The following is a 25,571-nucleotide window of genomic DNA, read 5'->3' as shown; positions in this document are numbered from 1 at the left end:
CCATCTGAAAGAATATCACATTTTTAAAAAGCTTGGCAAAGCTAAATCAAAACTGGCATCTTGGTGTTGTTGTGATTTGCATGTGTTTGATTCCTAATGGGGTTGAACCATCTTCCTTGAATTTGTTGGCCACTTGTGCTTCCCGTTTTGCGAAGTCTGTACATAAATTTAGTCCATTTATCTACTGGGGTCTTGCCATTTACATTAAAAACGTGTACAAAGAAATTATATATGAAATATAGTAACACTGTTTTCTAATTTTTCACATCCTCTACAGACTGGTTTTATTTACCCAATGTTCAGCTGTTTTCTGAGATACAGAATGCATGTGTAGCATCACACCCGGCCCTATATTCTTTTGTGATACCTTCCAAATCTTTTTGTCTTTCTCTCTTTTATTTATTGAGACATATTTGACATAGAACATGGGGGAGCCTTTCATTCCTTCCAGCTTAAAATCTTCTCCATCCATTGATTAATCACCTGTACTTTTCTATATTTTTAATTTTTTTTCTTACATTTAATTCTCTTACCTATTTAAAATTTATTTAGTAGATAGTGTTTTAATTACATCTTGAGGACAACAATAACGCTCACAATTTAATGGAATCTTGAAATAATTATTACGGTGATTAAGTTCATCGTTATTTTGTCAAGTTAATTAACAGTGTTTGCAGAACAAATATTGTATGATTCCACTTAGATGAGGTACCTACAAGAGGCAAGTTCACAGGGACAGAAAATTCTGACCTAGGCCCTGACTAATTATAATTAGAAGAGATGCCCAACCCATCAATAAAGGTGCCCAATAAATCAGGAAAGGCAAGGGTCATAAACAACCAGGCAGGCTTTCCTGGTACACAGCAGCTGGATATCTGCCCTCCTTCCAGGCATTATTTTATGCATATAATCAATTGTCAAATACCCTCACCCCTGGAGGTTTCTAAGGCACACAGACAAATACCATCTAATTCTCTTCTTGGTCGGCCATGACACCATCAATTCAATTGAGCTGATTATAAATGTCTCTTCATAGTAATGATCCAGTCCTACCTTCCAGAAAGCACATCCCAGCCGTACCAACTCATCCCTGATCAATCCTTTCTTCAATGGATTCATTTAAAGGTTTTCTACACATGGATGACATCACCTAATAGTTGTTGATTTTACTAGTGTCCATGTTAGAAGGTAGCTTCTTTCCAACTGTCTTCCCAAATCTCAGTGATACTTTATCACAATAAAAGCTAGGATCACAAATAAACAAACGTTGATATTTACACATATTTGGTATGCATCTACTATAGGGCAACCAAGGCATTGTAACACTAAGGGAAAACGGCCACTCTCTTGAAATCAAAGAACACTTTACAAAGGTGCTGAAGTTTGAGTGACATCGGTGAGAAACATAAGACAATCATTTCAGGAATCTTATGGAGGGAAAAGGAAAATAGACATTGGCACGGGAATTTGGAACTGGTGTGTTCAAAATCAGCAGAAGCTGCTCTTGGGGAAATGAGACCGTTTCCACTGTGGGCAGCTATGAGGCCGCACCCCACATCCTCCGATCTGGAGTCCAGACTGCATGCCATGTAATTCCGGGCAAAAGGCCCAGGAGACAGTCTCAGATGGAAAGGTTACCAACCAAGCGGCCTGATTCAGATAACAGCTGGTACAGACAGAGGAAGGTCTGGACAAGGGGGTCCTGGTGACGTGCGCAGCTGGCTCGGAGCCCTTCTATGGGCTGTTCTCTGAGCGGCTTTCCCCTTCCGTTAACATTCTCACAACTCCAGAGAGGATGATCCTCTTCCTGGCACGAAGAGAAGACACAAAGTTCTAAATTCTGGAGCATCACACAGGAGGGATGAGGTTTACCTTGAATTTAGGGTCTCCTTCAGAAAGAAAGGACCCATACATTTCCACAGCCTTAGGCCCACAAAGTCCTGAGTGCACCCCCAAACACACATTTCAAGACAGTCCAACTGCTAGTATAAAACCCGAGGTAAACATTGCCTCTTTGTGGCTTAACAATACAACAGAGTGAGATAAACTTTAAATTACACTTTGCAGCATGTTAATGAACATGTTAACAGGGTGTGTTTGGCCTAGGAAATATCATTGCATTTTTTTTTTTTAGAGCAAATGACATTAAAAAGAAAAGGACAACCATAGTTAACTTTCCAGAACTGGAAAATATAAGAAAAGAATTTTAGAATCTGTATTTTCCAGGATTTCAAGGAAAAAAAATCACCAATGCAAAAGAACAGTTCACCATTTCTTTCCTATGGAATACGTAAGATTTACCATATTGGCCATTTTTAAGTGTATAGTTTAGTAGTAATTCACACTGTTGTGCTCACTCCCATCCACCTCCAGAACTAATTCTTCTACCCAAACTGAAACCCTGTACCATTAAACACTAACTCCCCAGTTCTTTCCACCCAGACCCTGGTAACCGCCATTCTGCATCCTGTGTCTGAGTCTGACGAGTCTGGACTCCTAATGCAAGTGGAATCACAGAATAGCTGTCCTTTTATGACTGGCTTATTTCACTTTGCAAAATGTCCTCAAGGTTCATCCATGTTGTAGCATTTCAGAATGGTCTTTCTTTTTTAAGGCTGACTTTTATATGTGTGTGTTAAAACATCACATATATAGTTTGTTTGTTTATCCATTCATCCATCAGTGGACGACTGGGTTACTTCCATTTTTTGGCTACTGTGAATGAAACCACTATTGATCATGGGTGTACAAATATATGTTTGAGTCCCTGCTCCCAATTCTTTTCAGTATATGCCCAGAAGAGGAATTGCTGGGTTGTATGGTAATTCTATGTTTAATTTCTGAGGGACCACTATACCATTTTCTATTATCAGTTGTACCACTTGACATTCCCACCAGCAATGCACAATGAATCACAATTTTAAAGTTTAAAACGTTTGTGCAAGCGGAATTTACTTGAGAGCTAGTTTCTCAAAACTTATCTTGTCAGTAGTTTGCAGAGCATAAAGGGAAATTTAAAATGTCTTCCCTAAATTGAGCTATTAAATCTGACCTAAACATGACAATATGAAAATATAATCCTAGAGCAAATGGAGGCTATCAGAGAGAGAGAGGTGGGCTTTGCTTGTTCCTACAACTTCCTCACTAACCCCCTCCCACCTCATGCAGCTCACAAGCCATGCCTTTGTCCTACAGGGTCTTAAATCTGCGCCTTGTTTTCTATCTCAATCTTCAATCAGATTCCCACACATTCAAACCTGAATTTCTCCAAGATCAGAAAGGTGAGACTCAACCACAAATTTTCATTAGCTCAGTCTTGAGCCCAAGAACATGAATTAATCCTAAATCCTTTGTTGGTCCTTCAAGGCCCTTAACCAACAGACCCTACCACATGACTAATAAATGCTCTAATAACCAACTCTTCAACATTAACTCATAAGCCATGAAAACGAAGTTACCATCTCATCACCCCCCACCGTAACTACTTATTCCCTCACAAAATTGAAATGCCAAGAGCCTTCCAATCCACATTCCCCTAAAGCACAAGTGGAGGCACTGAGCATTTGGTCAAAACAAGAACCCGAATCATCCCTTTTACTGTCTCTTGGGCTAGGCCAAAGCAAGTGACCATAGAAACACTTCACTTCATTAGCCAAACCACCAGTTATCCGGGTGGCCTGGGTGGCTCAGTCAGCTGAACGACCAACTCCTGATTTTGGCTCAGGTCATGATCTCAGGGTCATGAGATCAAGCCCCATATCAGGCTCTGCACTGGGCATGGAGTCTGCTCAAGATTCTCCCTCTCCCTCTGCCACTCCCCACTCTCTTAAAAAAAAAAACAAAAAACAAAAACAAAAACAAAAAAAACCCACCAGTTATCCAAAGGTCTTATCATCTTTTATTTTGGACAATTAAATTGTAAGAAAACTTCTGGACCTTTTGTCCAATATTATCACACCTCCCCTGGTGGTGATGATAACAATGACGTCACTTTAATTTCATAGACATTTCAATTATTGCATTTGATTCTTGTCTAAAAGGTAAGCAGAGGGGCGCCTGGGTGACTCAGTCATTAAACGTCTGCCTTCAGCTCAGGTCGTGATCCCAGGGTCCTGGGATCGAGCCCCACATCGGGCTCCCTGCTCCGTGGGAAGCCTGCTTCTCCCTCTCCCACTCCCCCTGCTTGTGTTCCCTCTCTTGCTGTGTCTCTCTTGGTCAAATAAATAAAATCTTTAAAAATAATAAATAAATAAATAAATAAATAAATAAATAAATAAATAAATAAATAAAAGGTAAGCAGGACAGGTGTGAAGACTCCCACTCTGTGGAAGACCAAATTGGAGGTAAGTTCCTCACCACATGGCTCTCAGAGCAGAAAGTGGGACGGGAGTCCTAGGAGTTCTGATTCCTGACCTTGGAAGCTCCCACTGCCCTTCAGGGTTCCTCTCTACAAACAACAGCATTCCTCTCTACACAGTTATTGAAATTCCCTTTTCCTCACTGGCACAGTGAGGTTGCTTTATCCCAGGGCATAACTTACTAAGGCTGCTTTGCTGGGTTAGCTGCACCCAGATAACATGGGAAATGAAGACTCCAAGGAAGGTGCTGGTGCGCGATGCGTAGCCTGAGGTAAGGAAGTAGGTCCATCCTTTGCTGGGGAAGGTTTCACACAACTCCTGGGGGATGCCCCCAGCATCTCCACAAAGCACCTCTGCCTATGCCTCGTCATGGGGGGAATTTTGTTGTTGCTGCTCTTATTTAGAAAACCAGTACACATAGGGGCGGGGAGGGGGGGGACCCAATTTGAGAAAATATAAACATTAAAAATATGAGTAAACTCCTATTTTGGGGAATTCTGGATGTTGGTCGTTAAATTACCAGATGACGGCCCACCCCTGTGACAAAGACTGCAAAGTGCAACCCCTCAGGCTCTGCAAAGAGAAAAGACAGACGACAGTGTTCATTGATGGAGCACAGAGCTGATTTTCAAAAGTAATGAGACAACCTAGGAAAGGATGTTTAGATTCACTTAGTCCCAACACAACACGCCTCTCTGGATACTGTCCAGACTCTCTCCTCGCTATACCATTCTTGAACCACATCTTATCAGGTATCCCCACCACCGCCTTAGCACACAGCAGGCTCTCAAAAATGTGCATTCAAGTGAATCTGAATTGGATGATTAGCATAATCCCAGAGAAGCAATACAAAAAATTTGGCTCTGAAAATTAACTGTGGGTTTGAGTGTCTTGGATTCTAATCTAGAATCATATGGTCTCCTGTTGTACAGGGATATAAATACCCAGAGAAATGTTTAAGTAAGCGCTCTGGAGAGACTTTCTCGGTGTAAACAAGAGACGCATTCAGCAATACATCTCTATCTACTGTGGCAGTAATAAACCTATGTCAATCCTGGGGTTTAGGAGGAAGAAACCGAAGAGCCACATTTGCTAAAAATCATCTACTATATATTATACAGCCTCGGTCTGTACCCTGGGAGAGGGGAGGTATAGGTGTACTTCCATATTTAATAAGAAAATTCTGAAAAGTTCATTTCAATTACACCAAGGAGAACCTGCTCTCCAAAGGTAAATCATGGACATGTATCATTTTGTGATGAGAACTGGTACTCCACATTTGACTTGTTACACAAATGCAGAATTTTAAATACTGGCTCTCATTTTCATGCAGGAGAGATGACCCCATTTGATTTTCAGTACTTCCCTCAAGATTTTAAACTCAAGAGGTGGATGGAAGAACATTAAACACGAAGCAGAGCTTCCCTGGAGAATAAGTGCACACAGTGCGTACTTGTGTGTGCGGATGATGGTCTGCAGGCATGTGTACAAACAACCGAGATCAGCACCGAAGACCAACCCGCGCTCTCCACTATCACTCAGTTTGCCAGAGGGCTGAGCTCTGTCTGGCAATGTGCCCAAACTGTTTTGAAACCTGGCCTGGAACTCAAGTTACAAAGTATTAAAGTTCGTCTCGACAGGCTACCACTCAACTTGCTTTTATGATTCATGCCTCAGAAGAGAACATCCTATGAGGTCATCGCATCTCGTGACTTCCATCCTGTGCCACTGGTCTTGGTTTTTGGTAAAAATAAGCCTAGCATCTCACCTCCCCCCCACTTCCCCAAAAGTTATAGCTGATCCTTGGGGGACTTGGGAGGGAAACCAAAGCTGTGCTTAAGAAAGCTCCTGCACCTTTTGCAGGAGGGTGAGGGGCAGAACGTCAAACAAACAAAAACAAAAAAAACCCCAAAACACCGAAAGCAAGAATGGAGAGAGAGCTTTATCAAATAACTACATGACAGCACCCCAGCAAAACTGTTGATCACTGTCTGCCCTTCCGACAGCTTGCCTGGCAGACTGCCCTGGAGCCACGACTCAATTGCGCCATCCCACGAGCTCTCTCTCTGATGGCTCATTTGCTTTGTCACCTGTGATGCTGGTCAAGAGGTCAAGCTTTCCTTTGCTCAGTGCCAAGGTCCTGGAGTCCATCTCCCGCCTGCAAGTTGCCCGTGTGACCATTCTCCCTGTCATCGGTCCAAAGATGCGTGAGAGATTCTGGCAGGGATATCTGTCCCCTGCCTGTCCACGTGCCAACTCTCACGGCCATCTCCGCAGTCTTGACGCTTACCCAGCATCATTGGCCATTGGGATGGCCAATAGATATGTTGTGTTAAAAAATAAAGAGCATGAAAGAAAATTCACATCTATCTTACTGAAACCTGAATGAGTCCAGGAAAATTTTTTACTGTGGGAAAAGTGAAAGATCTTAATCAAGAAGTGGACCATAGACCTAAGTTGAAGTTAAAACTATAAAACTCTTAAAAGAACATACAAGAATGAATTTTCATGACCTCAAGTTGGGCAGTGAATTCTCAGATAAGACACCAAAAGCACAGCAACAAAAGAAAAACTGGTGAGTTGGACTTCATCAAAAAATAAAACATCTGTGCTTGAAATGACATCATCAAGAAAATGAAAAGATAAGTCACAGACTGGGAGAAAACACCAGCCAACCATATATCTGATAAGGAACTTCTACCCAGAATATATAAAGGACTCTCACAACTCAGTGACAACAACAAAAAGCCCCAACTAAAAAATGAACAAAAGATTTGATTAGACGTCTCTCCAAAGAAAACCTAAGAATGGTGAATAATCACGTGAAAAGATGCTGGACCTTACTAGTCATTAGTGAAATGCAGATCAAAACCACAGTGTGACACCACATCACATCCACTAGAATCAAAAAGACAGACAACGGAGGACAGACCTCTGATCTGTTGCTGACGGGAGCGTAAATGGTGCAGCCACACTGAAAAACAGCTTCAAAGTTTCTCCAGGTATTAAACACAGAGTTACCACATTCAATAGCAATTCCACTCCCAAGTATCAGCCCATGAGAACGGAAAATATATGTCCTCATAGAGACTGATGCCCAAACGTTCGCAACAGCATTTTTCATAATAGCGAAAAACTGGAAATAACCCACATAGCCATCCACGGGTGAACAGGTACACAGCGTGTATATCCACACAACAGAATGCCATTCCACTCCACGCTACGATGCGGTGAGCCCTGACCACGTGGTGCCGAGGGAAAAAGTCAGTCACGAAATACCACGTAGTGCGTGATTCCCATGCATAGGAAATGTCCAGGATGGGCAAATCCATAGAGAGAGAAAGTAGGGCCGTGGTTTCCTGGGGCTGAGGGGACGGGCACACGAGGACTGACTGATAATGGGCACCGCATTTCTTTGGGGAGGGACAGAGATGTTCTAATATTACTGGGGACGATGGTTGCAAAATTCTGGGAGTATACTAAAACCCACCAGACTGCACATTCAAAACGGGTGCATTGTATAGCATGTAAATTGTATTTCAGTAAAGCTACTGAAAAACAGAAAAGAATGATCCCACATTCCTGCGTGTGCAACAGTCTGGCCAACAACAAACAACCTGATCTCTAAAAGTAGCACCAGTCCGCCCTCAGTGGCCGGCACTGCCTCCGTGTCTCACAAAGCCGACACTGGAAGGATCTTGCCAACTACACACCCTGTCTCATCTTTTCCCTAAAATCATGATTTCCCAAGAAAACCCATCCTACAAGGAACCCAAAGAAGAAAGCAAAACACAAAGTCCTTTTAACCTGAGGCTAGGTGTCTCCATGCCTTATAACCCACCCACCTCCACACATACATTCCGCGGGTTCTCTCAGAACACAGCCCAGTGGAGTCAGTTTCATTTTCATCTGGGTTATAATATAATGAAAGAAATCATCATTTTCTCTTTTTTTTTTTTTTTTTTTGCTTTACTAGTACATTTTTCTCTCCTGAATTCTCCTGAGCTAATGTGATACAATCTTGAAAATGTACACCACAATGAGATCAGGAGGGGTTGGCAAGAGCCCGTGCAGTAAGCTTGGGCTTCCGAGCTCATCGACAACCTACTTTCACGTGAAGAGAGTCAGGCCCAATCTGCCCTGCGAGCCAAGGCTGCCAGGCAACCGAGCCCCTTCTCGGGGGGGAGCACTAATTGCTGTTCACAAAGCCGGGGGCATCTCGTCCAGGTGATCCATCAGCAGAAACCACCATAAAAGCAGCAGCAGAGGAAGAGAGACCAGGGTAGAAAGGTTAAACAGCACGAAAGCGATTTCAAGGGAGAGGAGGGATTGAGTTTGTGTGTGAGGGAGACAGAGAGAAGAAAGTGCAGCAGAAGGTCCGATGATGAGAGTGGGCTAAGTCACAGGCAGGGCACAGGTCTCCGACTCCAACCTACCCCCAGCCAAGGACAAGAGTCTGCTCGCAATTCCAGAGGGACCCAGATGCTGCTCTGGGCAGTGTGTTCCCATGGCTGGGGTTTGGTTCTTTCCACCACTCCCCGCCCCGACTTACCACTGCCACAAACCCGCCCAGTGTCCTCGGCCAGAAAGGCTAACCCGGGCTCAGGACTGCCCTGCAGGTGGGTGCATTTTTAAAAGTGACACCAGTACCCTCTCCTAGCCACTGGACTATGGCCCCCAGCACCTGAAGTTGGATGCTCCAACCGAGGACAGAGAGACAGGAGTCCCTCCCACACTGAGAACTGGGAAGGATCTGGGGCACTGCGGCACCTCCAGGCTTGCCCTGCAGCCTCTGTGACCCATTTAAGGACCCATTTGTGTGCATCCTTGTCTCCTCTATGAGTTGATCAACCTCTGGAGACCAAAGTCTGGGTTCCACGTGGTTTGGAAGCTGGAACACGTACCACAGACAGCAGCACACACAGGACGCTGCCGAGAGGGACGTTCGGGGAGTGAATGAATGATCTAATGAATCATCTAGGTCCTTCTCCTGAGAGCATTCTCTGGAGTTTTTCCAGCACTGTTTTATTTCAAAATAACTTCAAGCAGGGAGGGCAGAATGGAGAGAGCTGTTCAATGGGTTCAGAGTTTCAGTGTGAGAAGAGGAGGCAGACCTGCTGGTGGATGGTGGGAACGGCTGCATGGCCTGGATGCATTTCATGCTGCACTGTGCCCTTAAGATGGTGAACTTGGTGTGTTTTACCACAGCTGGAAAAGAAAACGCTTAGAAAAAGACCACCAAGATGCAGCTAAGAATCTGATCACCAAAAAGACTAAGAAATAAGCACTTGAAAAGCACTTCTCTTATTTTAAAATGCAGCCCCAGGGACGCCTGGGTGGCTCAGCTGGTGGAGCATCCCACTCTCGTTTTCTGCTCAGGTCATGATCTCGCGGTTGTGAGATTGAGCCCCACCTTGGGCTCTACACTCAGCATGGAGTCTGCTACAGATTCTCTCTCTCTCTCTTTTTCTCTCTCTCAAATAAATAAAGATTAAATATAAATAAATAAATAAATAAATAAATAAATAAAACACAGCCCCGAACCCAGGGTAGCAGCTCCAAGGTCAAACTCAGTTATTTGGTTGTACTTGAAATTTCCAAGCTCCTAATACAATGCCCGGCACATGTTAGGTGTTCTAAATATTTCCTGAATGTTCTAGAATCGCTTGAAGAAGCAGCTCCAGGTATAGAAATCATCCTGGTGTCCAGGCTGTCTCCTATAACAGAACAGGTGGGGTGGGCGTGGTCCTCTCCTAAGGGACAAGGCGGTCTCTGGCCGGAAAGCGCCTGGTGCCCTCATCTGGCAGCCACAGACACTCCCCGCCTGTACCCCCAGCTGGCATTCCACCTGCAGCTTTCCCTTCCTGAGGGGAAGCCAAGCCGTGCCTATACCAGCTCAGCGTGATCCCCCCTCTCTCTAAACAAAAAGCTGCAATCCCCCACACACCACGTCTTTCATTTTCTCAGCCCGGAGAATGGCCCGGAGGCCATTAAACTCACCATCGGAAAAACCTGGGTTCAGGAGACTCAGGAGAGCGTTTTGCACTTAGTCTCAGGTGAAGGGTCATTTCACTAATCAGAAACAGGCCCAAACTTCCACCACCGTTATCCATCACCAGAAGACAAGTAAAATCAAAACCAAAAGGCAATGAATCCCAGCCCTCCCCTCATAGCGAGCGGCTCCCTGGAGGCCAGCTAGCCCAGACGCCCGGGTGCCAGCCACCGCCATGTCCTCCTTGGCTCCCCTGGCCACCCTGATGAGCCACCGCGTCAAGCTCAAGTTCACCCACACTAGCCCACGCTCCTCATGACCCCCGACCCAGGAAAAGCTGCAAGGAGGGTTACTTAGCACGCTCCCTTGTTAAAAGATAGTGTTCACTCAGAGGGAACTAGGGATCCATGAAGGCAGGGTTGTCTGTCTTTGCAGAAGTTATGGCAAATGGCCTGCAGGGACCACGGCACAGCTCCCTACAAACCGCCTCTTCACCAAAGTACCAGAGTGCTAAATGCTTCATACCAGGTTCTGCTCAGAAGTACACATCTCCTACAAAAGTCACAGAACACATCGTCTGAAATTCAGCGGCACCTGGGTGGCTCAGTGGGTTAAGCATCTGCCTTCAGCTCAGGTCATGATCTCGGGGCCCTGGGATCAAGCCCCGCATCAAACTCCTTGCTCAGCGGGGAGTCTGCTTCTCCCTCTCTCTCTGCCACCCCCCCCCCCACCTCATGCTGTGTCTCTCTCAAATAAATAAATAAATCTCCAAAAAAATAAAGAAGGATCGTCTGAAATTCAGCGGCACCACCACCTGTGGACCCAACCTATCAGCCGTAGCCCCCCATGGCAGCTGAAGGCACAGTTAGAAGCAGAAGTGACCCACCGGTTGTCCCCGAAGCCTTACATTGAGCACGAAAGGCGTGAACGAGATTCCCACACCTCCCCAGCGTCTTGGGGAGCACAGCTGATGTGGCTCATTACATAACACCTGTCAGGGCTTCCGGCTCCTTCTGTGCCCTCGGCTGCTCCCAAGGGCAGGCAGCTTTAGTCCAGGGAGTTAACAGGGGTGGGTGCAGATGACAGCAGACCCAGAGTCTTTTGGCTCCTGAGGGCAGGCCCAGCTATACCAAACACACAGGGAAATCAGGGATAGGAGAAAATCCTACACACCAGAGAGGATGCCAGAAGGAAAAGAAACAAAATCCCAGCCTAGACCTCAAGGACGCGTCTTTCTCGAACGTCTCTGGCCCCCTTCCACAGAATACTTCCTACTTCCTAGTAAATTCTGGTACCGTCTCTGTAGACCGTAGATCTATTTCTTCCCAAACAAACCTTTTTTGAAAAATAACCCCACTCTCTCACAGGGAATAAAAATGGAGGTACAATTTCACCACTTTCAATAGAAGCAACATTTCCATGCTTGCGGCTCTACCCTTTGAACTCTAGCCGGGAAGAGAAAACAATTAGAAAGACAAACAAAAAGAGGCTTTTGAGGAAACAGGAATACAATAAAAGAGATCTCAGAACTCAGATTATGGCCTCTTTGTTCGTTTCAGATCATAGCTGAACTCAGTGACTCTCTACATCTTGCCACAAAATTATATCTTCTAATTTTTTGTGCCTGTTGTTTTTTGTTTTTTTCCCAAAAATCTCTACTTGACAGAATCTCAAAGGATCTCAGACAATGGAAACCGGCCGTGGGCTGGTATTTCTAGGGTGAGCCATGGAGACCCTCACCTGCCTCCTACTTCATTAACCCCTGCAGCTCCCTGTTCCGGGGCTATGTGTTCAAGTCACCACCTCGCTGAGCCCCCCCACCCCGCCACAGTCATGCCTAGAGCATGGGTGACCCACCAGCCACGCCCAGGGGAGGAGGCTCAACTGGACCCAGGACCCGGCAAGGAAGAGAGTTTCAATCTTCTAAGATGGTTTCAGACCTGCGCTCCTTTTGGGGGGCGCTAAACAATGTAACTAAGATTTCACCCTTTCTCCAGATTATCAAAAGAAAAAAAAACAAAACAAAACAAAAACCCATGTCTGAACCTAGTGCTTTGTAATTCACGTCCATCTACCGTATATGTTCACATATAATACGCACGTAGCTTCTGGACAAGCACCCTATGTTCCAAGACTGTAGGACTGCATCGTTGATATTTTTGTATTAACATAGGCAATGCCTTTGACAAAAACGTCTCTAGAGACTAAAGCCCCACTCTTAGACTTTCCCATGCCTACTTCTCGCTGCTATCTAGTGCCTATGTCACCCTATCCCTCCTCCTTTCTCGGCCCCAACGCCCTGGAGTCTGGAGGTGGATTGGCTCCAGGTTGTAATGGGATCTGTAGCCTTTCACCTCCGGGTCACCATCCCAAGTCTGGGCCACCTCGGCAGCATCTGAAAGCAGTTACTGTGCCATGGATGGCTCTGCTTCAGACAAAACCCACCGTTCTAGCCTTTCACCCTGCGGGAAGTCTCAAGCAGGAAAGGCAGTAAGGAGTGAGCAATGAACAAGCTGCCAAAAGAAACTCCATATTAGCCAGAATCCACGAGAATGGTTTGAAGGAGAACCTTTGTAAGAAAAGCCTGGGGTTTTTAGAGTCTGATGTCGATGCTACGGGGGTAAGGGACGCTATGGCCAAATTCCCTTCCCGCAACCTGGGAAGAGTCAGACACCTATTATAAAACGGCAAGTATCTCGTGAAGCCCTGAAATCCCACCAACTCAGAATGGCAGCGCTCCAGAAGAGAGCAGGCACGAGTGTGAGGCTCTGAGGGAGCTCACTGGTGACAGTGATCAACGCCCAGACAGTGCCTGGCATGGAGCAGATGTGTCCAAACAATTGCTGAACAGGAGCGAAGAAAGGTCTCTTGGCCTCTCCTTTCTTTCTCCAGCTTGTCAAATGAGGTTAACACAGACCCCCCAACCCCTATATCCAGCCATCACATCCCTGTAAGGAATGTTACAGAGTCAGGAAACCAAGTGGCAAAGGCCCAGTACAGTAACCTCAAAAAAGCAGCTATTTAAATATAAGTTTGTATCCACCCATCGAATCTTTAAAGGTGTCCGTTTGGTCCAACTCCAAAAAAGCAATGCCCACAATGTGTTGGCAAATTTGGAAGAGAGCTGCTGCCACTGAACATATCGCTGTCAAGAACCCAAGAGCTAATAAGTCATTTTTTTTTTTTAGTTTACTGCAAAATGTGCAATATAATCATAGTACTATATTAATAACTATTATGCAGGTGACCACTAACATGCTGCTCTCAAAAAGATGAACTTGCCAGCCTCATGGGTTTATTCAGTGAGGAAGACAGACTGTGTAAAACCTTCAAACTCTTACAGGCACAAAGAAAAAGGCTGCTTCTCAGAGGTAAGCAGCGGTGAGAGGCCAATTCCCGCATCCCTCCACAGGCCCTCGCCTGGCCCCGTCCCTCCCATGGGACTGTAGGGAGGCTCACAGGGAGGTCCCCATCCTATCCCCACCCCACATCCACTGCAGGATGCAGGCCTGGGTCCCTAACCTTGCTGAGCTTCCTCATCTGTGCAATGGGGACAGTAACCATACCCAATCATAGGACTGAATGTGATTGCACATAACGTGCTTGGAAGAAGCAGGTGGTGGTCAGACCAACAAATGTTGTCATGATCACCCTTCACGAGCCACTGGAGGAAAGCTTCCCTGCCCAGGCAATCTGCGGGGACATCTCTTCCCTTAGATCACTATTCTGTGACACAGTTTACACTGCTGTGGGTGGCATGGGGTGGGGGGGAGTCTACATAACATAAAATTTTAAATGCATTTTTAAATGCATAGTTCAGTGACATTAAGTACATCCCATGTTCGTGCAATCATCACCACCATCCATCTCCAGAACTGGTTTCATTTTCCCAAACTGAAGCTCCTTATCATTAAGCATCAAGTCTCCATTCCCCTCCCCCAGCCCTCCCCTTCCTACCAACCATCACTCCACACCATCTGTCTCCATGAATTTGAAAACTCTAAGCATCACCTGTAAGTGGAACCACACAGGATTTGTCCCTTTGGTGACTGGCTTATTTCACTCAGAATAATGTCCTGGAGGTTCATCCACGTGGTAGCAGGTGTCTGAATTTCCTTCCTTTTTGTATATTAAGGAAATATTATATATATGAATATATATGTATTTTATATATTTCCTTCCATTTAGTCTATCCACTCACCCGCTGACGGACCCTTGGGTTGCTCTCACCTCGGGGCTGGTGAATAATGCAGCTGTGAGCGTGGGTGGGGCACTGCTAGCTTGCGGGTCTGACGCGGTATCATCGTTCTTTAAGCCGGGCATATAAAGCTCATGTTGTCGTTTAACTTCTTGTGAAGGCAGTGTAGGGGCTCCCCTCTTTGGACACTTTACGTCTGGCAATACTGCGATCCTCAGGGCTCCTGCGATCCTCAGGGCTCCTGCAGCCCCTCTCTGTTCGTGAGATGCCTGGAATACCTCGCCTTCTTCAGCCTTCGCCCACCAGCTCCTACTCACTGATTAGCCTCAGTGCAGCCGTCACCCCTTCTGGAAACCATCTCAGCCCACTCCATAGCTGGCCATGCCATCCCTTGCAGGGATGCTGAGGAAGGGACGAGGCAGCAGCCAGCACGGCGGCCTGGAGCCCAGCACCCGCCCACCCCCCAGGCTGGGAGGCTCAAGGGCAGGGCTGTGTCCTAACCACCTTTCTGTCCCAGTGCCAAGTCCGGCGACCACACACTATACAGTAACAGCCAAAGAAATGTTGACCAGACCGAGAGATGGATGGACATGGAGCATGAGAGAAGTAGAAAATAAATACACTGGATGTTAATTGTGTGCAATGAATCCTGGGGTCAGGAGGTCACCATCTAGAGATGCCAGTTTTACTTTTCTCTTCTATAAAATGGCAGTTTGGATGCTAATATTTAGTGAACGCCTACTATGTGCCAGACAAAACACACCGACGAAGCAATTATTCCTGTTAATGCTATTATACAAGTAAGGAAACTGGGGCAGAAAGCAGCAAGTCCCTCTAAGTCCACAGAGCTACGAATGTCAGAGCCAAGATTCACACCCCAGTGGTCTGGCTGCAGGAACCATGCTCTTAAGAGCAAAAGTAACCCAGGGGCACCCGGGTGGTGCAGTCAGTTGAGCATCTGACTTGTGGTTTCAGCTCAGGTCCTGATCTCTGTGTTGTGGGATCCTGATCTCAGGGCTGTGGGATGGAGCCCCATGTCGGTCGGGTTCTGCACTCAGGAGGGAGTCAGCTTGTGACTCTCTCTCCCTCTCTTTAAAAAAAAAGTAAATCTTTAAAAAAAAATAGCAAAAGTAACTCAACACTACATAACCTCTAAGGCTCCTTCTCTGTCTGCTATAGTTCTAGGATTATGAAATGCTAATGACTCAAAAGGATATTCTGAGGTCTCCAGGAGTAGAGGTGACAGATACATTAAAAATTCATGATGTTCATTTAAATCGACATATTATATTGAATTTTGCCCTGTGTAAGGATTATAAAGAGGGCTTGGAAAGTTCGTGATCCTTTTAAAAAGACACTGATGTGTGCTCTACAAGAGAGCAGTGAACACTACTATGTTTCTTTTCAGAATGAGTGCGACCCCATTCGTGTCTTGGGAAAAAAAGCAGCCCACTTCCTTGCTACTCTGCCCCAGAGGACTTGAAACCAGCCTAGTGAATTTCCCCTCTCACTGCAAACAGTGGCAGATTCAAGCCTTGAAGGGAGCGGGGTTCCTTCATACTGCAGACCCGCCTCCAGCCTGGATGTGATCATGTGTCACCATTTCACCAAATAGCAGAGGCAGTGCGGTATCAACTGTGCAAATCGACTCTCAGATGAAGGCAGAAATTAAATCTAAGGGGCCGGTGTGTGGGCGTATGGCCTTGAGCTTGCCCTCTTGGCTTAGTTCCGACCAGTGAAACCAGGCTTCCTTCCGGGAATACCTGGGACCATTCTGAGCATCCAGTGAGCACTCCCACATTCCGTTATTCTCCAGACCAGAAATGAATACAACCACATGAAATGGAGCAAAAACAAGGTCATAGCAACTAACAAGAAATTCAAGGGCCTGCAAACTAGCTGATCCAGAAATACCTAGACCGGGACACACCCGGGTGAAGGAGCCACGCTCACATTTCATCCCTGTGGATTTCAATCTTCTAGAACAGGAGGCCAGGTCAGGGGCAGGCATCACGCCCCTCCTCGCCATATCCTCCCACCAGCATCCCCTCCTCCCACAGCCTCTTCCCTCGGCTCCCAGGATGTTTCCAGTGGAAAGGGGGAGATTTTCTTTTCCCCAAAGCCCAGAAATCCCTGGAGAATTCACATGTTCAAAAAAAAAAAAAATTACTCTCTAGTGGGTGCACAGATCCCAGCGAAAGGTAAAATTCATAATATGATGACCACACTCCAGGGCTCAGAGTCCAGGAGATCTATTATGGGCAAAACAATAAATCCTACTAGAGCCTGATGTAACCTCGGGAGCCAGAGGTTCTCCGGGTGAGCCCCAGCAGATCCCCACACCTCTCCATCATTATGTTATCTCCTCCTGACCACCATAAAGAGCCATTATGGAGAATCACTAATAACAAGGAGTACTCCATAAAAAAAGTAAATTAGCACAAACTACCACCACGAAAAAGCCCACAGCCAGCAACTTCCTTCCCCGGGGTTGCTGCCTCACACAAGAAGCAGAGAGCCTGATGAGACCTAGGAAAACCACAACTTTGTATTACACTTGCCCCACCCTGGCTGCAAAAATGCTCGTCAAGCCATCCTTAGCGGACTTGCCACGGGCTTCTCCTTCCTGCGCTTGCAGGCCGCCGGGACAGTCCGCCATCCTTACCCACTCAGCGCCCTTGGAATGGCACCGCCCGCTTTATGAGCTGCCTTGACCTCCAATAAAGGCTCGGGCCCAACAACGTCTGAAACCTGAGACCCGCTATCTACCGCGTTACCAGCTTGCGGGCTTCCTCCCAGGCTCCTGCAGAGTGAGCACACGCATGCGCGCACGCGCACAGCCCAGCGGGGTGGAAAGCCTTCTCAGAAATTCTAGAGTTACCGGAGCAAATTTAGAGGGAAAGGACGAGAGGAGAAACAAAGGCTCCGACATCTGGGAACACGATCGAGGAAAACACGCGGAGGGTGTGCAGTGCTGAGTTGGGCGTGCCCGGCGGCGAGGGGTGCAGTCAGCCTCCACCGGGGTTGGTGCGGAGAACCGAGTGCAAGAAGGTGGAGGGTCAAGTGCACTCCCGCTGCTCTGTGCCTGCCCTCAACCGTGCAAGCACCACTGTCCTAGTCCAGCTCAAGGTCAGATGAAGCTCTGCTTTAGTATCTATAGGGCTCCCTGAGTGGTGTTCAGACGACAATGCACATACCAAGTATTATAGCTGAAATAAGAGTGAGGGGGACATCTCATAGGAAGCGGACGGGCTAAAAACTAAAGCTGGGTTAGTTGTTGGGGAAAAAGAACAAAATGGATAATGAATGAACAGACCTTGTCCACCCGCCGGCCAGCCACCTGCCACCTCCTCTGACTGCGGGCCACCCTTCAAAACGACGGGACTGTTATGCCCAAGTCGTGGGCACGGGGGATGTAAATATTGGTCTAAACAACTGAGGCCTTGTCTAAACATTCAGAGGAGCAGAGGGAAAAAGGAGGACCAAAGGGGAAGAAAGGTTTTAGAAAAAAATCTAGATGTAGAGGTTTTGAAAAAAAGATTTTACTTATTTATTTGAGAGAGAGAGAGAACACAAGCAGGGAGAGGGGCAGATGGAGAAGTAGACTCCCCGCGGAGCAAGGAGCCTGTCACAGGACTCGGTCCCAGGACCCTGGGATCATGACCTGAGGTGATATCAGATGCTTAACCAACTGAGCCACCCAGGCGCCCCTAGATGTAGAGTTTTTTTTTTAAGAAAGATGAATGAAATGTCTGGAGTTTTGGTGTTCCTGGACTGCTACCCAGGATGAACTCCCCCCAAATTATTTCTAAATCCAAATCAGGGGCACCTGGGTGGTTCAGTCAGTTAAGCAACTGCCTTCGGCTCAGGTCATGATCTCAGGGTCCTGGGATGGAGTCCTGCATCAGGCTCCCTGCTCAGTGGGAGCCTGCTTCTCCCTCTGCCCCTCCCCCTGCTTGTGCTCTTTCTCAAATATATAAATAAAAATCTTTAAAATAAATAAATTCTAATCAGTATAACGAATTTTTTTTCATGTAAAACTAACTATAAGCTGAGAACAGTGGCGACCGCGAAGGCTCTGGCAGCTTGGGACTGAGTGCAAGTAACAAAATCACCATGATTCTTCAGAGGCTCTTCAGGTTCTCCTCTCTCATTCGGTCTGCAGTCTCAGTTCATTTGAGGAGGAACATTGGTGTCACAGCAGTGGCATTTCATAAGGAACTTGATCCTGTACAGAAACTCTTCATGGACAAGACTAGAGAATACAGAACTAAGCAACAGGCATCTGGAGGACCCACTGATACTGGCCCAGAGTACCAGCAAGACCTAGAGAGGGAGCTTTTTAAGCCTAAGCAAACGTATGGTAAAGCAGACAAGAATATGTTCCCGGACTTCAAATTTGAGTATCCTAAATGTGAAGTCATTGAAAAACCCCAGTCCTGAAGAAAGGATGTAAAATTTATTTGGTAATTGGTCCTAGATTAGTTGTACAACTGTATCAGAATAAACATACATTTCTCAAAGAACATGTGGTATATATACACAATGGAATATTATGCAGCCATAAAAAGGAATGAGATCTTGCCATTTGCAACAACATGGATGGAACTGGAGGGTGTTATGCTGAGTGAAATAAGTCAATCAGAGAGAGACATGTATCATATGACCTCACTGATATGAGGAATTCTTAATCTCAGGAAACAAACTGAGGGTTGCTGGAGTGGGGGTGGGGTGGGAGGGATGGGGTGGCTGGGTGATAGACATTGGGGAGGGTATGTGCTATGGAGAGCGCTGTGAATTGTGCAAGGCTGTTGAATCACAGATTTGTACTTCTGAAACAAATAATGCAATATATGTTAAGAAAAAAAAAAGAAGAAGATAGCAGGAGGGAAAGAATGAAGGGGAGTAAGTCAGAGGGGGAGACGAACCATGAGAGACGATGGACTCTGAAAAACAAACTGAGGGTTCTAGAGGGGAGGGGGGTAGGGGATGGGTTAGCCTGGTGATGGGTATTAAAGAGGGCACATTCTGCGTGGAGCACTGGGTGTTATGCACAAAGAATGAATCATGGAACACTACATCAAAAACTAATGATGTAATGTATGGGGATTAACATAACAATAAAAAATTTTTTAAAAAAGAATAAACATACATTTCTCAGCTGTCAAATGTTCTTTTAATTCTGATTCCAAATAAATTATCTGGTGATGTTGGGTGTACAAAAAAAAAAAAAACTAACTATAAGCATCTTTATATCTAAGGCAATATTTTTTCTCAGACATTCCTTAACCAAATTGCTCTCATAAAATCAATTGTCTTTCTGTCTGCCCAAGTCATTTCTGTGTACAAACACAGAAGACAATAAAGTAAACAGCTTTATTAAGAAACAGGAAGAATCCCATCCATCCATTTATGATCCAAATTCCAAACGCAGGAACCTCAGGGAGGACGGTGCTGGCAGCACCCCCGGGCAAACCCGGGGGACAGGCCTGGTTGGCTGGCGGTGGGAGTCCCACAAACATGGCAACCCAAGGAAGAGCTTCAGGCTCCCGGTTGGGCCAGAAATCCATCTAGGGCCTTGTCAAGCATATCCCTCCGGAATGTGGGAGCAAGGATGGGGCACCATAGCCCTGGAGCTCCTCTCCGGCTTCTCAGAGATTTGCAGAGACCACCGACTCTGACCCTCTTGGTTTACAGAGGAGGGACGAAGCACAAGCTGGCTTGCAGGGATTCCGGTGCTAATTAGTGCTGCAGACAAGACAGCAACTCTGTCTCCTCATCTAAGGACAGTCCCTTCTCATCTAAATGTCTGGGATCGTCGACAACCTCCGATGTCTACCAACCCCCACCCCTTTCCTTCCTGTGTCTCTCGCCCCTCTCTTGTCCTCCCTTCTCCTTATTCCTCCCCTGGCCATCCTTCTCCCTCTAGCTCTCAGACCCATGGCCATGCCGCCTGGCTTGGCAGAGACCTGATGCTCCATTCCCAGCTGGGAGCCTGCAGGGAAGACATTCAAGGCCACCTGGGCAGCCACCATGCTCAGGACCGGGACATCTCTCCACAGAAGGGCACACAGCTGAACCAGGCAGCTGATCCTTTTTCTTAAGCAATGTGGTTGCTAGCTGTCTGCCTCATTGGCGGTTTATTTCCTGTGCAACCAGCTGGTTAGATAGCTCCACAGCTTTGGGCTGTTCTTGGTTTCCTACTCAGTTAATAAGTCAGTCTCCCGTTACCGCATGAAACCACCATGTAGATGGAGCAGGGCGTAGGGAAGCAACGATTCTATCTCCAAAGAAAGCGACCGTGATAAGTAAGATGGTAGTGTTTCATGGGGAAGTGTAGCTGCTCATCACTGCTAATTAAAAAAAGGAATCACACCACGGAAAAATCTAAGCTCTTTAAGTTCCCAGAAAAAAAAAAATCTGAATTAACAATTATAAATCTCAGACATCACTCAGATTAGATAAAGAAGTATCGAAAGCTTACGTTCGTCACCTCTGTGGTGACAAAGGAGATTTAACTTATTATTTGCAGTTCACATTTTAAAAATAAAGACATTCTGGGGGGACTGAGTGGCTCAGGTCATGATTCCAGGGTCCTGGAATGGTATATGTGCTGCCGAAGCGAGCACCAGGCTCCTGGGATGGAGCCAGACGCAGGCTCGGGCTGGCATGAAGGGCTCCTGCTCAGCGGGGAGCCTGCTCCTCCCTCTCCCTCTGCCCCTCCCCCCCTTGTGTGAGCACTTTCTATCTCTCAGATAAATAAATAAAATCCTTAAAAAATAAAAATAAAGACATTTTGTGCATAAGAACTACCAAAGATTTTAAAACCATGCTGTGGGTGAAGAGCTAAACATTTTTCCAAGATCTTTTTGTGGTTGGCAACAATGTCCAACTCAAACTCCATTAAGCAGAAACAGTGAGTCAAAATAGCCCCTCAGCTGCAACATGGCCTATAACACTTAAGATATATTTAGATATAGTTCTGCTTATCAAAAGAATTCACGCTACTCCAGAACCTTCTGATATGTTAACCCCCATAGCAGCACAGGAATATTGACCCTTTCTGGGTAAGAGTTTACAAGAAGGCTCTGAGAGCTGAAACGTGTGCAGGAAATACCGCTTGGTGGGGGAGGGGGCCTATATTTCCAGACTCCTCCACAAAGTCTGGTCAGAATCGATGCGATAGGATCAGCAAAGCATAACTGCAAAGAAAACTGTCTGCGAAAGATAAAACCGGATGGGAAGGCAGATAAGCCCAAATTCCTGGTGCTGCCCAGATCCACAGCATCACCCGCCCTCACTGGGGGAGACACGCTCTCCGTTCAGGAGTGAAAATGCCAAACGAGGAGTCTGCCAAGCTCCCTGGAGGGCCTCTGAGCCGGGCAGGGCTCAAAGAAGGGATTTCCATCTGTGACAGGGAATCGCACTCCATATTCATGGCTTCTCAACTAAAAGGAGTGGCTATTTTCGTCAACTGAGCTCTCCCAAATTTTCTGTGGAGTCACACTACAAAGAATAAATGAATGTTTTATCTGCTTGGAGGTGAAGACATGGAAAAGGAGATGAGCTCATTGGCTCTGACTGCTGTTTTTCCGTTTTGCTGTCAGACGACTGACAAGAGTAAGGATGAGGGGGAAGGAGGGAAGGAGGAAGGAAGGTAGGTAGGTTGGTAGGTTGGTTTTATAAAGTTTACCTTCCTAGAGAAAGTCACTGGAATAAACAGAAAGTGAAGGTTGACTGTCATCTCGCCCGTTTCACAGACCCTCACAACAACCCCACTGGGGTCCTACCACTTCCGCCACTGTAAGGAGGAGAATGACCGAGTTCAGAAAGGCTGTGCCCAAGGTCACACACTTAGTGACGTGACCTGATTTTGCACCCAAGTTTGTTGACCCCAGATCTTCCTTTGCAAGGTCGTAAGAGCCTCAAAAGTGGATCTCTCTTAACCTCTTAGTGTCGTCAACGACTCAAATGCTACCTCAGATGTCCTCACCTCTCCACCCGCTCCTGGATACACGGTCACTGCCCGCCTTTCTCCGGGCACCAGAAACTCTTCCAACAAAGATCCCCAGCGACCTCCAACTCACAGAATCAAGGGAAACCTCCGTGCTTACCTCCTGGATCTCTCTGAGGTATCTGACCTTTGCCTCCCTCTGATGTTTCTCCTCTCTGCTTCCATGACGCCACTTTCTCTGAGTTTCCTCCCCTCCTCTTGGCTTCTCCTTGACCTCTCTTCCCAGCTCCTCAGGCTGCCTGTGCCTTCAATGTCCCTGGTCCCACAGCTCCATGCTCTGCTCGCTGTCCACAGCCTCACTCTCTGGGAAGAGCTCACCTTCAGTGGATGCCACCACCCTCTCCAGGCCAACATCCCCCCAGACCCGCGTCTCCAGCTCTGAATCCCACTGGGACCCACCAGAACATTCCTCTTCAAGCTCTACAGGGCCCAGAACAGTTTTATGACCCACAACCAACCATCCTCGTAAATCAGACCCACAAGAACAAAAGCCCTACCCTCTCCTGTATTCTCCGTCTCAATTAATGGCAGCAGTTCCTCACCCTTGTGGCCAGAAATTGGGGAGAGCCCTCATCTTCCACCTCTCCCTCTGTCCCGTATCCCCACAGGTTCTCTATGGACAACATCTGTCTGGTCCAAGCTGCCACCCCATTCCCACTGCATTGCCTTAGCTCAGGCCTGCACCCTCCGTCACCCAGGCCATGGCAAGGAGCCTCCTCATGGGCTCCCCAACGCCGTTCTGGAACCCATCTTCCCTCACTGTCAGAGCAACCTGTCGTAAATGGATATCTGATCACCTCGTTCCCTTCCTGAATGCCCATCAACAGCTGCCCAAGGCCTACAGGGTAATAGGAGACTCTCCAGCTGCAAGGCCACTCATCCTAACCCCTGCCACCTTCCCAGTGCATTACTCACCCATGCACCCGCTATGCTACGGTAACTATGCACCCCTGCAGCTCCGAAAAGGGTACAGAGTGTGCATAACCTTCCTGGGCTTCGTGTCTACCGTTCCCTCCAGCTGGATGTTGGTGCTGCCCTGCGCTCAGTGAGCCGAACTCCCGTCCACCTGCCAAAGGAGCTCTAGCCTCCCCTCTGCTCCCTGGCTGCCCGCCCAGCCTGTGGTCCAGCACTTCCTACACTGCTCTCAAACTCCGCTCCTTGTCTGTCTCTAAACTAGACTGGGAGTTGCCCCAGGGCAGGATGTTCATCTTCTTTGTTCCCTGGTTACAATGTGGCAGAGAGCTGCTGCAGCTGATACATGAGCAGGAATCAAAAATGCTTATGGGCATATGAATATGAAAGCAAAGACAGTAAATAAAATATTAACACACCCAATCCACAGCATATTTTAAAAATACATTGTGACCAAGTGGAGTTTATCAGGGGAATGCAATGATGGTTCATTCTTAGGAAATCAATAATAACAATTCACAATATTAATACATCTAAGGAGAAAAATCATATGATTATCTCCTTAAACACTGAAAACACATTTGGCAAAATGTAACACCCATTTTTGATTAAAAACACCAAATAAAATAGGAATTGATGGACACTTCCTTAATTTATAAAACTATACGTATACCTCAGTCCAAAAGCCCACATCTTACTTAATGGGAAAACCTATACGCCTATCAACTATACCACTACCATTTAACACTGTATCAGAGGCATGAATCAATGTCACAAAGAAGAGAAAACCATTAAAGGAATAAAAACAGCAAAGGAAAGGAGTAATGATATCTCTACTTGTATAAGATAAATTCTTCTGAAAATCCAAGAGTGCCAATTTTAAAAACTAATGAATACATTAATAGAATTTAACAAATAGGTTATAAAGTTAATATATAAATATCCCTCTTATATACAAACAATTATCAATTAGAAGATGAAAGTGAAGAGTTCATTTATAACAGCAATAAAAGATATAATACCTAAGAGTAAATTTAACAAGAAATGCACAAATTCTACAGGAGAAAAACCTTGAAAATTGCTGAAAAGTAGACTTGTTTTAATGGAATAACATTCCACGTTCTTGGGAAAGATTCAACATCATAAAGATGCCAAATGTCCCCCAGGTTAATATATAAATTTAACATGGTCCCAGTTAAAATAATTATTTTCTGGAGTTAGGCAAGTTGATTCTAAAGTTCATATGGGAAAACAGGAAGAACGACCAGGAAACTCCCAGAAAGGAAAGGTGCTGTTTGGGAGAGGGAGAGCTAGCCCTACCAAATATTAAAACTTACTACAAAGATTCTGTACTTAAAATAGCGCGTGGGCACCTGGGTGGCTCAGTTGGTTGGGCATCTGACTTGGTTTTGGCTCAGGTCGTGATCTCACGGTGGTGGGATTGAGCCCAGCATTGGGCTCCACACTCACCACAGAGTCTGCTTCTGATTCTCTCCCTGCCCCCAACGCATGCACACTCACGCCCTCTCTAAAGTAAAGATAAAACCTAAAAAAAAATAAAATAAAATAAAATAGCGTGGAACTGGCACATGAAGAGACAGATAAATAGCACATAGCAGAAGATCCAGAGACAGACCCAAGTTCAACTGAAAAGTTGGTTTATGATAATGACAGTATCTCAGATCAGTGGAGGGAAGATGGATGTTTTAAGAAAGGGTCTGGTGACAACTACAGACATTTAGAAAAAGATAAAACTGATCTGTACATTTCATTATACACCAAAGTAACTTCCCAGTGGATGAGACATCTAAACATTTAAAAGGAAGCCATAGGAATACTCAAAGAAAACAGGTGAATTCCTTTGAAACCTGGAAGTGCTAGGCAGACAGCCTTTGTAACCATGACTTGAAATCCAACTTTCTTAGATAGGTTCTGGAGCATCCCAAAGGCAGAGGTAAGCAGGATGACAGATACAAACTGATTTACTATTTTAATAAACATTTTTTTTAAGTAGTCTCCACACCCAGCATGGAGCCCAACACGGGGCTTGAACTCGAACCCTGAGATCAAGACCTGAGCTGAGATCAAGAGTTGGAT

At 46.1% G+C, this 25,571-nt stretch overlaps 1 protein-coding gene and 1 pseudogene across 1 annotated transcript in view; one reads left to right on the top strand and one right to left on the bottom strand.

The window, feature by feature from the left end:
• Positions 1-25,571, bottom strand: part of KIF26B (kinesin family member 26B) — a 432,841-nt gene that overhangs the window by 400,089 nt on the left and 7,181 nt on the right. The gene's annotated exons all lie outside the window — the stretch shown is intronic.
• LOC114215493 (ATP synthase peripheral stalk subunit F6, mitochondrial pseudogene) lies at positions 18,558-18,991 on the top strand (annotated as a pseudogene).

Source organism: Eumetopias jubatus, unplaced genomic scaffold, assembly GCF_037043125.1.
Source record: "Eumetopias jubatus isolate StellerSeaLion01/CBP00866 unplaced genomic scaffold, mEumJub1_p1.0 scaffold_12, whole genome shotgun sequence".
Taxonomy (NCBI): Eukaryota; Metazoa; Chordata; class Mammalia; order Carnivora; family Otariidae; genus Eumetopias; species Eumetopias jubatus.
The sequence above is the reverse complement of the archived record's forward strand: the minus strand, read 5'-3'. Positions and strand labels throughout refer to the sequence as shown.